The sequence below is a fragment of the Bison bison genome, unplaced genomic scaffold, assembly GCF_000754665.1.
Source record: "Bison bison bison isolate TAMUID 2011002044 unplaced genomic scaffold, Bison_UMD1.0 scf7180017864115, whole genome shotgun sequence".
NCBI lineage: Eukaryota > Metazoa > Chordata > Mammalia > Artiodactyla > Bovidae > Bison > Bison bison.
This window is the reverse complement of record NW_011494687.1, coordinates 1,899,321-1,911,373: the sequence shown is the minus strand read 5'-3', so window position 1 is coordinate 1,911,373 and position 12,053 is coordinate 1,899,321. Positions and strand designations below refer to the sequence as shown.

The window sequence follows — 12,053 nt, the reverse complement described above, 5'->3', positions numbered from 1 at the left end:
AAGACTGATGCTGGGAAAGAGTGAGGACAGGAGGAGAAGGGGACGACAGGATGAGATGGCTGGATGGCATTACTGACTCGATGGACGTGGGTTTGGGTGAACTCCGGGAGTTGGTGATGGACAGGGAGGCCTGGCGTGCTGCGGTTCACGGGTTCGCAGAGTCAGACACGATTGAGGGACTGAACTGAGTTTCTGTCTCCCACTCTCCCACCCCTATGTTGCCTGCTCGTGCCCACCCCCCCCCCCCCCCCCTAGTAACCACTGATTTGTTCTCTGTATCTGTAAGTCTGCTTTTTTATGTTCATTAGTTTGTTGTATTTTTTAGATTCGACATATAAGTAACATCACATAGTATTTGCCTTTCTCTCTTTGTCTTATTTCATTTAGCATAATGCCCTTCAAGTCCACCCATGTTGCTGCAAATGGCAAAATTTTGTTCTTTTTTATGGCTGAGTAATATTCCTGTGTGTGTGTGTGCACACGTGCCTACATGTATGTGTGTATATACACACACAGTAGAATTGCTGGGTCATACGGTAATGGCACCCCACTCCAGTACTCTTGCCTGGAAAATCCCATGGATGGAGGACCCTGGTGGGCCGCAGTCCATGGGGTCGCTAAGAGTCGGGAACGACAGAGCGACATCACTTTCACTTTTCACTTTCATGCTTTGGAGAGCAAAATGGTAATCGACTCCATTGTTCTTGCCTGGAGAATCCCAGGGACGGGGGAGCCTGGTGGACTGCCATCTATGGGGATGCACAGAGTCAGACACGACTGAAGCGACTTAGCAGCAGCAGTAGCATGGTAGTTCTGTTTTTAGCTTTTTGAGGAGCCTCCATACTGTTTTCCACAGTGGCTGCTCCAGTTTACATTCCTGCCAACGATGTACAAGGATTCCCTTTCCTCCTCATCCTTGCCGACATTTGTCATTAATGTTCTATTTTCTTATAGCCATCCTGTGAGGTGGTATCTCATTGTGGTTTTGATTTCCATTTCCAGTGATGTTGAGCATCTTCTCCTGTGCCTGTTGACCATTTCTATTTCCTCTTTGGAAAATCACCTATTCACTTCTTCTGCCCATTTTTTTATAATATACTTTTTAATGAAAACACTAATTTTTAAAAAAATTTATTTTATTGAGGTATAGTTGATTTACAATGTTGCATTAATTTCTGCTGTACAGCAAAGTGATTCATTATACAGAAACACAAATATATATATATACACTTATTCATATTCTTTTCCATTATGATTTATTACTAGATGCTGAATATAATTTCCATCATTCTGTATATAATAGTTTGTATCTACTATTCCCAAACTCCCAATCTATCCCTCCCCCACCCCCTGACGTTGACAACCATAAGTCTGTTCTCTGTGAGTCTATTTCTGTTTTGTAGATAAATTCATTGTGTCTTTTTGTTGTTGTTGTTTTAATTTTTGGCTACGCTGTGCTGCATGTGGGATCTTCCCTGATTAGGGGTCAAACCCATACCTCCTGCATTGAAGGTGCAGAATCTTTTTTTTTTGGAGGTGCAGAATCTTAATCAAGGACTATGAGGGAAGTCCCCATTGTGCCATATTTTAGATTCCTCATACAAGTGATATCATATGGTATTTGTCTTTCCAGCTTACTTCACGTAGTGTGATAATTTCTAGGTCCATGTTGCCTCAAATAGTATTATTTCATTCTTTTTTATGGCTGAATAGTATTTCATTGTGTGTGTGTGTGTGTATGTATATATACCACATCTTCTTTATCCATTCATGTGTCGATGGACATTTAGGTTGTATCTGTGTCTTGGCTTTTGTAAATAGTGCTACTTTGAACAAAACGGTGTATGTGTCTCTTTGGATTACAGTTTTTTCCAGGTGTATAGCCAGGAGTAGGATTGCTGGATCATTTGGTAATTCTACTTTTAGTTTTCTGAGGGACGTCCATACTCTTTTCTGTGGTGACTGTACCAATTTTCATTCCTACCAACAGTGTAGGAGGGTTCCCTTTTCTCTACACCCTATTTAGCATTTGTTACTTGTGTGTGTGTATATATATATTTAGGTGCAGGGTCATAGTTATTGCACACAGGATCTTCACTCTGTTGCAGCATACCAGATCTTTAGTTGTGGCATGTGGAATCTAGTTCCCTGACCAGGACTGAACCCAGATTCCCTGCATTGGGAGTGCAGAGTCTTAGCCACTGGACTACCAGAGAAGTCCCTGAGCTCCACTTCCTGATGGGAATTGCTGCAAATAATCTATGGCCATGTTTAACCTATAACACTGGGCATTCCTTTTCCTTGTTCCTCTTCTTTTGTCTTCTTGCTCTTTCTCCCTCCTTTTCTCACCTCCCTTCCTTCCTTCAAGTTAAGTGGATAGTTGGTGGATTTTTAAAAATTACCTTGCCTTGCCTTGTCTTTTTCTCGAAGTTCATGTTAGAACAAAGCTTACTTGGTTAAAGGATTTCTTCTGTGATTTCTTGGTGTGGGGAAGGACCAGATATTTTTAGGTCTTGACTTTGTAACTTCTTTTCAAATTACCTTAGTAGTACCAAATATCTCTTAATACAGGAGAGATTAGTTTTTTCTTCAGGTGATTTTGATCTTAAAAAAAAAAATCCTTTTATTTGTAATTGCTAAGGTTTAACATTCTAGTCCTTTTATGATCTCTGTTCCCAGCCATTCAGTCATTCAGAAGTTACTTGTTAGTCATCTAGAGTTCCTGAAGTGGGTCTGAAATGGCAACTTTTTTCCATGGTGCTCATTGAAGTCAGGAAAGGAAAGGTTCCCTATCAGGAGAAGGTATCTGGATTGCAGTTGTCTTGAGTGGACAGTGTTTTTCACATGTGAAATCAGTAAGAATTTTGGGTAAGGTGCAGATGTCAGTGACCTGTCAGCCCATCAGGATAAATCAGCTCAAGTCCTAAATGAGGTGACAATGTCAGCACAATGAGCCCCTTGCCCTGAGTTTATTGGGCCTCTCGTTAAGGTAGCTGTCATAGCCCTTATTTTAAAGAAAAGTCTGAGTATTTGTTCAAGATTCAGCTGACTTTAAACATTATTTATTTTGGAGGGGGAAGGTCACTTTCAGTATAGATGCACCATTGGAAGTGACGTGTGGCTGTTCTTCAGATTATAGCCATTTTCATGTGCCCAAGTGTTACAGTTGTTCGCATCTTTTAAACTTGTCTCTAGGTGACTAGAGGCAACAGGTGACTGTTTCTCTGAGTAAGTTTAATTAATTGTCTTGGGTCCCAGACAAGTAGATTTGTTAACTGTAGTTTCTGATTTATCTGTTGCCCAAACTAGTGATAATTTGATAGGAATAGGAACTCAGAGGTGGCATTTTATTGTAAAAGATGGATGTTGGTTGCTAAATGCAGCTGATTGGAAGGCTGGGACAAAGTATCTGTTATTCTGGTGACAGGGTCATTATTTAGGCTTTCTAGAATGTGCCACTAGTCTGATGACTAAACTAAATCTCCCTACTCCTGTGAGGAGTGCTTCACAGAACTCTTATCAATTATGATACTCTTAAAGGATTTGCAGCTTGGTTCAGATTAACCTGGTTGTTCTGCTTTTCCTCAGTGCAATACTAGTGGCCAGATTTTTGGTACTTGCTACTGCCTGAGAACTTTGGATCTGAACCCCACAGACCTAGAGGACTGTGTTGCCAGATAAGATTGCATCTATTTTTTGAGTGCAAATTTTACTTTCAGAGGTACGTTCTCTCTTCCAGAAAGGAAGAGAGCTTTTTGAGAATACAGGACAGATTGTTAGAATGAAGAGAACATAGGGTTTTGAAGCCTGGCTGTTTTTTTGGCTGTAGAAATAAGTTTTAAAAAACTGAACACCTCAGAGATAGTACCTGGCTTTGTAAGTGAATCAAACTATTAGAAAACTGTTACAGTGTTTATTGTGTGTCAGACACTATTTGGCATTGGCAGTACAGATGTGAAAAAGACACATGAGATTTCTGCCCTCAGAGAGTTTACATTTTCTTGAGAACTTTGATAAAGAAGAAAATAAAGAAATAAGATAATTAGAGAGTATAGTGCTATGAAGAAAATTGATATGGTGATGTGATTGAGAGTAAGAGGATACTTTAAATTGTGTGGTCAGATCTCTTCATAGTGACATATGAACTATTATTTGAAGTGGGGTTAGAACCAGCATTTCCTGACGGAAGGTTACTGTTCTGGGCAGGAGGAACAACAAATACAAAGGACTTATGGGGAGTATGTGGTTTGGTATGTTCAAGAATAGGCAGGGCCAGGTTTTACAAGGCTCTGTAGACCTTGCTTTGGATGATGGAAAGCCATTAATGAAGGAAACTGGTTGAACAAGGAAGCTAAGTGATCTGATATACATGTTAAAAAGATCATTCATAACACATTGTAGATCAACTATACTTCAATTAAAAAAAAAAAAAATCACTCTTGATTCTCTGGGAAGAACAGATAACAGAGTGCCCAGTGCAGAAGTAGAAAGATCAGTTGAGAGGCTCTTAGTGTAGTGTTAGTCGCTCAGTTGTGTCCTGCTCTTGGTGAGCCCATGGACTGTAGCCCACCAGGCTCCTCTGTCCATAGAATTCTCCAGGTAAGAATACTGGAGTGGGTAATCATTCCCTTCTCCAAGGGATCTTCTAGACCCAGGGATCAAACCCTGGTCTCCTGTATTCCAGGCAGATTCTATTGCATTTTATTAAAAAATTGCAATTATAAGGAATTCAACTTCTTTCAGAAAGTATTTCATTTTTAATTTTGATAGATTACAGTTTGGGCAAGAAAACCATCATAGCAATAAGTACTAGTGTGGGCTTTGAATTATGTTGCTCTTGATTCTCTGAGTCAGAGTTGGAAAGTGACTTTTTGGTGTGGCAAGGCCTCAATTTGAATCTCCTTTGCTCGCTGAAGAATAAGACACATCTGGGCGTGTCTTGAGGGCCTTTAGGGAAAGGCAACCAGTAATTTCTTTGCATGAGGAAGAACAAGACATTTCGTGGGGAAAAAATTCACTGTGCAGATAGTGTTTCAGGACCAAGATTGGCAATGGAAAGGGGAAGGGCAGTATCCTCCGGTCACGCCTCCCAATCCTAACCAAACCACCACACATCGAATGCCAAAAGTCTGAGGGGAAGGGACTGTACGGAAACTGGAAGAGTTTTTTCATGGAAATCTGTGTAAGATACTGGGAAAGTGGACTTAGCGATGTGATATTCATAAAATAGAGTTATAAAACAAAATGATGAATTGGAGATACTCCTCACTGTATAGAACTTAGTAGCGCTTAGGTTTTTTTGTTTGTTTGTTTTTGTTTTTTAGGGCTTAGGTTTTGGAGACAGGCTGGCTTGAGCATATTAAGGGTTCTGGTGGTGGCACTCAGCACCCTGGGTTCCTAAAGTGGATTCAGCAGCAACCAGCCCTCAGAGTCCTATAATAACAATAATAATAAATATTGCAGTTGGAGTGAGGAGATGCTAAATTCTGTGTTTGTGATATTATTTCTACTCAGAGAAGAAAATTTTTTCTCTGGCCACTCTACTTTTGCTTCGCATCTACCAAGACAGATGCTGTTCTGCTAGGTCAGTTTCTAGATTTGTCTTCTGTAGAAGGATAATGGGTAAAAAAACAGCTGAAGAAGTTCAAGGAATAAGACTGGATGAAAGTGGACTTTATTAGAAAGTGAACTGAGAACTGCTTATAAGTAGAAGGGATCAGCAGCAGGGGAGGAACCAAATGACTAGTGTTTTATTGTGAATTAAAATAGGGGTAGATACCGAGGTTCAGGGCAAAGTGAGGGTTATAAGAAATATTGTGAGCAAAAAGAATTGAGAAAGAAAATATTAAGAAGCTGCTATGGATTTTTAAATAGATCTCTTTATTTTCTTTGAGAGTCTCAGATTGAAATATTGCTTTTAACTTATCTTTTTTTTTTTTTTTTGAGGTTAGACTTGTTACTTATATGTGACACCATTCCAGCACTGAACTCATGGAGGCTGAACATTTATTCAGGTAATAATAGTTAACATTTATGAAACACTTTTTATGTGCCAGGCAACAAAGTAAGTGCTTACCCATGATCTCATTTAATCCTCACACAACCTAGAAGTGTTATTGTACCCATATAATGGGTGAAGAAATTGAGACTCAGTATATCAAGATTGAATTCATCTGAATTTTATTTTTTAATTAAAAAATGCAAAAAGGCTACTGCAATAGTTAAAGTGAGACATATAGTAGCTTGGATTAGATGATGTTGTTATTCATTATCTGACGTAAATATGAATATAAAATGGTTTTGATGGACTGTAGTTCACCCTCATCTCCATAACTTTTCCCCATTGCTCAATACATCATACTTTCTGTTTGTCTTTAAAACAGTGAAAATATCTTTTGGTAAAGAAAAATTCAGTTTAGGATTTTTAACCTTAAAGCTCTTAAACTTTTTTTTTAAGTAGGTAAAAAGTTTATATTTTTTGAGTAAATGTCTACAAAAGGTAAAAATCTATAATTGGGGAATTCTTAAGAGGAGATAATACAGATTCTAATCTTTTTTATTGATTTTATCACACTTGGGGTACTATTCACAGATGTTTTCAAATTTAAGGAACCTTATTAGGTTTTCTTGTAGGAGCTTTTTTTGGTGTATCTAAATGCTTATTTACAGATCACATTAATTGTGTACTTGCCAGAACTGACAGAGTTTCTAGCAGTACCAACTGAAGATCTGTCAAAATTAAAGATGGAACATGTCTGAAATTATAATATAGGTTAATGGAAGTGTTTTTACGTTTACAGAAATTCAAATGTATATGCTACTTTGAGTGGTTCTCTCTGTTTAATTTTGCCAAGAGTTGCCTGTACACTCAGCAAGGGAAAGTAAAACCGCTTTATTAATGCCTTATCAATTATTGAGTGGCCTGCAGGAATACATTGTCCTCTCATAGTTTTCAAAAAAGAGCTTAATTGAGGTTTTTAAAAATTAGCATACAGTAAGCTACAGATGAAAATACACAATTTGTTAAGTTTTGGCATGTGCTTGTCATGAAACTGTCACCACAATCAATGCATAATGAATATATTTATCACCCCTCGAGTTTTCTTATCCCCATTTGTAATTCTTCTCCCAACCTCTGTGGTCTTTGGACAACCACTGATCAATTTTCTGTCACTATAGAATAGTTTGCAGTGCCTAGAATTTTATATAAATGGAATCATAAGTGTACACTCTCATATTTAATTATTTTTGGTTTGGGTTTTTTTTAAAGTTAATTATTTTAGATTGATATATGTTGTTTTATGTATCAATAGTTCATTACTTTTTATTTCTGAGTAGTGATCTTTTGTATAGCTGTAGCACAGTTTGTTCATTCATTTACTTACTGACAGACATTTGGATTTATTCCAGTTTTCAGCAGTTACAAATAACGCTGTGCTGTGAATATTTGTATACAAATCTTTGTATGGACTTAGACTTTATTTTTCCCTCCAAGTTAATTTCTTTTTTTTTTTTTGAAGTGAGTTCACATAGCATACAATTAACAATTTTAAAGTGTACAATTAATGAGTATTTAGTATATTTACAGTGTTCTGCAATCACTAGCGCTTTCTAGATTCAGAACTTTGATTATTCCATGAACCACCTCAGGCTCATTAACTAATCTTTTCCCATTCTCTCTTCCCCCCATCCTTTGGTAACTTCTAATCTGCTTTCTGTTGTTATGGATTTACCTAGTCTGGACATTATAATATAAAAGGAATCAGATAGTGTGTGAACTTCTGTGGCTGGCTTCTTTCATTTAGCATAATGTTTTTATGGTTCAGGTTTCCCTGATAGCTCAGTTGGTAAAGAATCCACCTGCAATGTGGGAGACCTGGGTTTGATCCCTGGGTTGGATTCATCCAATTTGTAGCATGTATCAGTACTTTGTTTCCTGTTTAGGCTGTGCCACACGGCTTTTGGAATTTTAGTTCCCTGACCAGGGATTGAACCTGAGCCACAGCTGTGAAAGCCTGAAATTCTAACCACTAGACCACAAGGGAACTCCCAATACTTTGTTCTTTTTTTATGACTGAGTAATATTCTGTTGTGTGGTGAATATATCCTGTTTTGTTTATCCATTCATCAGTTAGGGGACTTTTATGTTGTTTTCCACTTTTGGGGTGGAAATATGAATAATGCTACAAACTATTATATACAGGCTTTTGTGTGGAAATATGTTTTCATTTATCTTGGCTATATACCTCAAAGTCTATTTGCTGGATCATAATGGCAACTCACTCCAGTATTCTTGCCTGGAAAATCCCATGGACAGAGAAGTCTGTCGAGCTACAGTCCATGGGGTTGCAAAGAGTCAGAGACAACTGAATAGATGTGCACCATAGTAACTCTATGTTAACTTGTTAATGGACTCTCAGATTGCTTTCAAAGTGGTTGCACTATTAACATTCCCACCAGCGGTTTATGAGAGTACCAGTTTGTCCTTATCAAACTTCTTCTTATCTGTCTTTTTGAGTCTGGCCATCCTGCTGCTGCTGCTTGCTGCTGCGTTGCTTCAGTCGTGTCTGACTCTGTGCGACCCCAGAGACGGCAGCTCACCAGGCTCCCCTGTCCCTGGGATTCTCCAGGCAAGAACACTGGAGTGGGTTGCCATTTCCTTCTCCAATGCATGAAAGTGAAAAGTGAAAGTGAAGTTGCTCAGTCGTGTCTGACTCCTAGCAACCCCATGGACTGCAGCCCACCAGGCTCCTCCGTCCATGGGATTTTCCAGGCAAGAGTACTGGAGTGGGGTGCCATTGCCTTCTCCGCTGGCCATCCTAGTGGATGTGAAATAGAATCTCATAATGGTTTTGATTTGCATTTTCCTGATTACTAGTGATGTTGAGCATCTTTTCACTTACAAGTTGGCCATTTGTATATCTTTTTTGGAAAAATGTATATTTAAATTCTTTGTCTTTTAAAAAATTGGATTAGTTGTCTTTATATTATTGAGTTGTAAGAGTTCTGGGTACAAATTCCTTATCAGATGCATGATTTGCAAATAGTTTTTCCATGGGTTTTGTTTCATTTTCTTTATGGTATTGTTTTGTTTAAAATATTTATTTATTTGGCTGCGTGAGTCTTAGTTGCAGCACATGGGACATTCATTGCGTCATGCAGGAGCTTTTGTTGTAGCACGCAGACTCTCTAGTTGTGGCATGTGGGCTCTGTATGTGCAGGCTCAGTAGTTGTGACACGTGGGCTTAGTTGCTCTGTCATGTGGGATCTCAGTTCCCCAATCAGGGATCTAATCCACGTCTCCTGCATTCTTCACCGCCACCACCAGGGAAGTCCCTTGATGATATTGTTCACAGACAAGTTTTAAATTTGATTAAATCCACTTAATCTATTTTTTTTGATTAAGTGGATCTTAATCTATTTTTAGCTCTTACATTTAGGTCTGTGATCCATTTTGAGTTAATTTTTGTGTATGGTGTGAAGTATGGTTCTAACTTTTATGTATAGATATCTACTTGTCTCATTACTGCTTGTTGAAAAGACTCTCAGTTGTGTTCAACTCTTTGCGACCCTATGGACTGTAGCCCACCAGGCTCCTCTGTGGGGATTCTCCAGGCAAGAATACTGGAGTGGGTTGCTGTGCCCTCCTTTGGCCTGTTGGATTGATTGTCTTGGTACCCTTGTCAAAAGTCAGTTGACTGTATATGTGAGGATTTATTTCTGGACTTTCAGTCCTATTCCACTACAATACTGTTTTGATTACTATAGCTTTGTGTAGTTAGTTGAACTTCGGAAATTGAGTCCTCCAATTTTTTTATTTTTTTAAGAGTATGTTGTTTGTTCTAGGTTCCTTGCATTTCCATATGAATTTTAGGATCAGTTTGTCAGTTTATGAATAAAAAAGCCAGCTAGGATTTTGATAGGGATGCTTTGAATCTATAGATCAGTTTTGGGAGTGTTACCATATTGACAGTAACATACATTCCTTGGTATGTAAAACATACATGCATGCGTGCACAATGCTTCAGTTGTGTCCGACTCTGTGCAACCCCATGGACAGCAGCGCACTAGGCTCCTCTGTCCACAGGATTCTCCAGGCAAGAACACCGGAGTGGGTTGCCATTTCCTTCTCCAAAATATATATCATCAGGGTAAGTCGCTTCAGTCATGTCCGACTCTTTGCAACCCCATGGACTGCAGCATGCCAGGATCCCCTGTCCTTCACTAGCTCCAGAATTTGCCCAGATTCATGTCCAGTGAGTCAGTGATGCTATCTGACCATTTAATCTTCTGCTGTCCCCTTCTTTTGCCTTCTATCTTTCCCAGCATTAGGGTCTTATCCAATGAGTTGGCTCTTTGCATCAAGTGGCCAAAGTATTGGAGCTTCAGCTTTAGCATCAGTCCTTCTAGTGAATATTCAGAGTTGAGTAAGTTTATATCTAAGTATTGTTTTTAAAATTTTTTTATTTTTGGCTCTGCTGGGCCTTTGTTGCTGCACGGGCTTTTCTCTAGCTGCTATGCTTGGGTTTCTCATTGCCGTGGCTTCCTTTGTGGAGCGTGGGCTCTCTAGGGCAAGTGGGCTTCAGTAGTTTTCAGTTCCTGGGCTCTAGAGCACAGCCTCAGTAGTTGTGATGCACGGCCTTAGTTGCTCCATGGCATATGGCATCTTCCTGGAACAGGGGTCAAACTTGTGTCTCCTGCATTGGCAGACGGATCCTTTACCGCTGAGCCACCATTTTTTTAATTTCAACTTTATTTGGCCAATGTGTCCAATTCCAATATTGTGGTAGAAATGCCTGAAGAACTGTCACCATGTGATTCAGCCCAAGCATCCTTTGCTGTCTCCCAGCCTGGAAACGAAGGGTCCTGGTTCTGCCTGGCACAGGCCTCAGGCCACCCTGGACATCACGGAGCAATAAGGACCCTGGCTTGGGGAAGGAGGGGGCTGCTGGGCTTATCCTGGCTTATCTTATTTTTCTTACTACTGTAAATAATTTTTTCCCTTAACTTCACTTGTGTGTTGTTCATTGCTTGTGTATAAAATGCAATCAATTTTTTTATATTGACCTTGTATCTTGGAACCTTGCTAAACTTGTTTACTAGTTTTTAGTGGGTTCCTTAGGATTGTCCAGATACAAGACCATGTTATCTGCGAGATAGTTTTTACTCCTTTTCCAATCTGGGTGCCGTTTCTTTCTTCTTAATGTCTTACTGTCCTAGCTAGAACCTCCAGTGCAAAAGTGGATGTCTTTATCTTGTTACTGAGCTTAGGATAAATGCATTCCATCTGTAAGTAGGATGTTATGTATGAGGTTTTGCAGATTTTTTTTTTTTTTAATGAAATTGAACTATTTCCTTAGGATTGCTCTGAGGATTACAGTTGACATCTTAATTTATAACAGTGACATCTTAATTAATACCAACTCAATTACAATTGTGTGCAAAACTTTGTGCCTGTTCAGCTCTGTTCCCTCCCTCCTCTTTTGTGGTATTATGTGCAAATTATATCCTTTTATATTGCATGCCCATCAACACAGTTTTATAATTATAGCTTTATTTGGTTTTCTTTGAAATTAGATAGACAAAGAGTTACATACAAAGCATTTATACTATGTTTTATATTTACCTATGTAGTTACTTTTACCAATACTTTTAAGTTTTTTGTTTGGATTTGAGATACTGCCTAGTATCCTTTTATCTCAGGCTGAATGACTCTCTTTGGTATTTCTTATAGACTAGATTTGCTGGTGATGAATTCTTTCATTTTTATCTAGGAATGTCTTAATTTCTTCTCTGATTTTGAAGAGTGGTTTTGCTGGATATAGAATTCTTGCTTGATAGTCTTTTTCTTTTAGGGCTTTGAATAAATCTTCCCATTGCTTTCTGACCTCCATGGTTTCTGATGAACTTCTTGGATATGCAGATTTAGTGTTTTAAATCACATTTGAGAAAAATTTGGATACTATTTCATTAAATATCATTTCTTTCCCTTTCTCTCCTGTCATGGGACTCCCAAAATGAATTGTTATGTTTTGTGCTGAGACTTTGTTACT

General features: G+C 38.7%; 1 protein-coding gene across 1 annotated transcript in view; it reads left to right on the top strand.

The window, feature by feature from the left end:
* R3HDM2 (R3H domain containing 2) overlaps window positions 1–12,053 on the top strand; it is a 132,231-nt gene that overhangs the window by 12,191 nt on the left and 107,987 nt on the right. The window contains exon 2 of the mRNA XM_010839320.1: window positions 5,952–6,014. The gene's annotated coding sequence lies outside the window, so the exon portion shown is untranslated. The remainder of the gene's footprint in view (window positions 1–5,951; window positions 6,015–12,053) is intronic.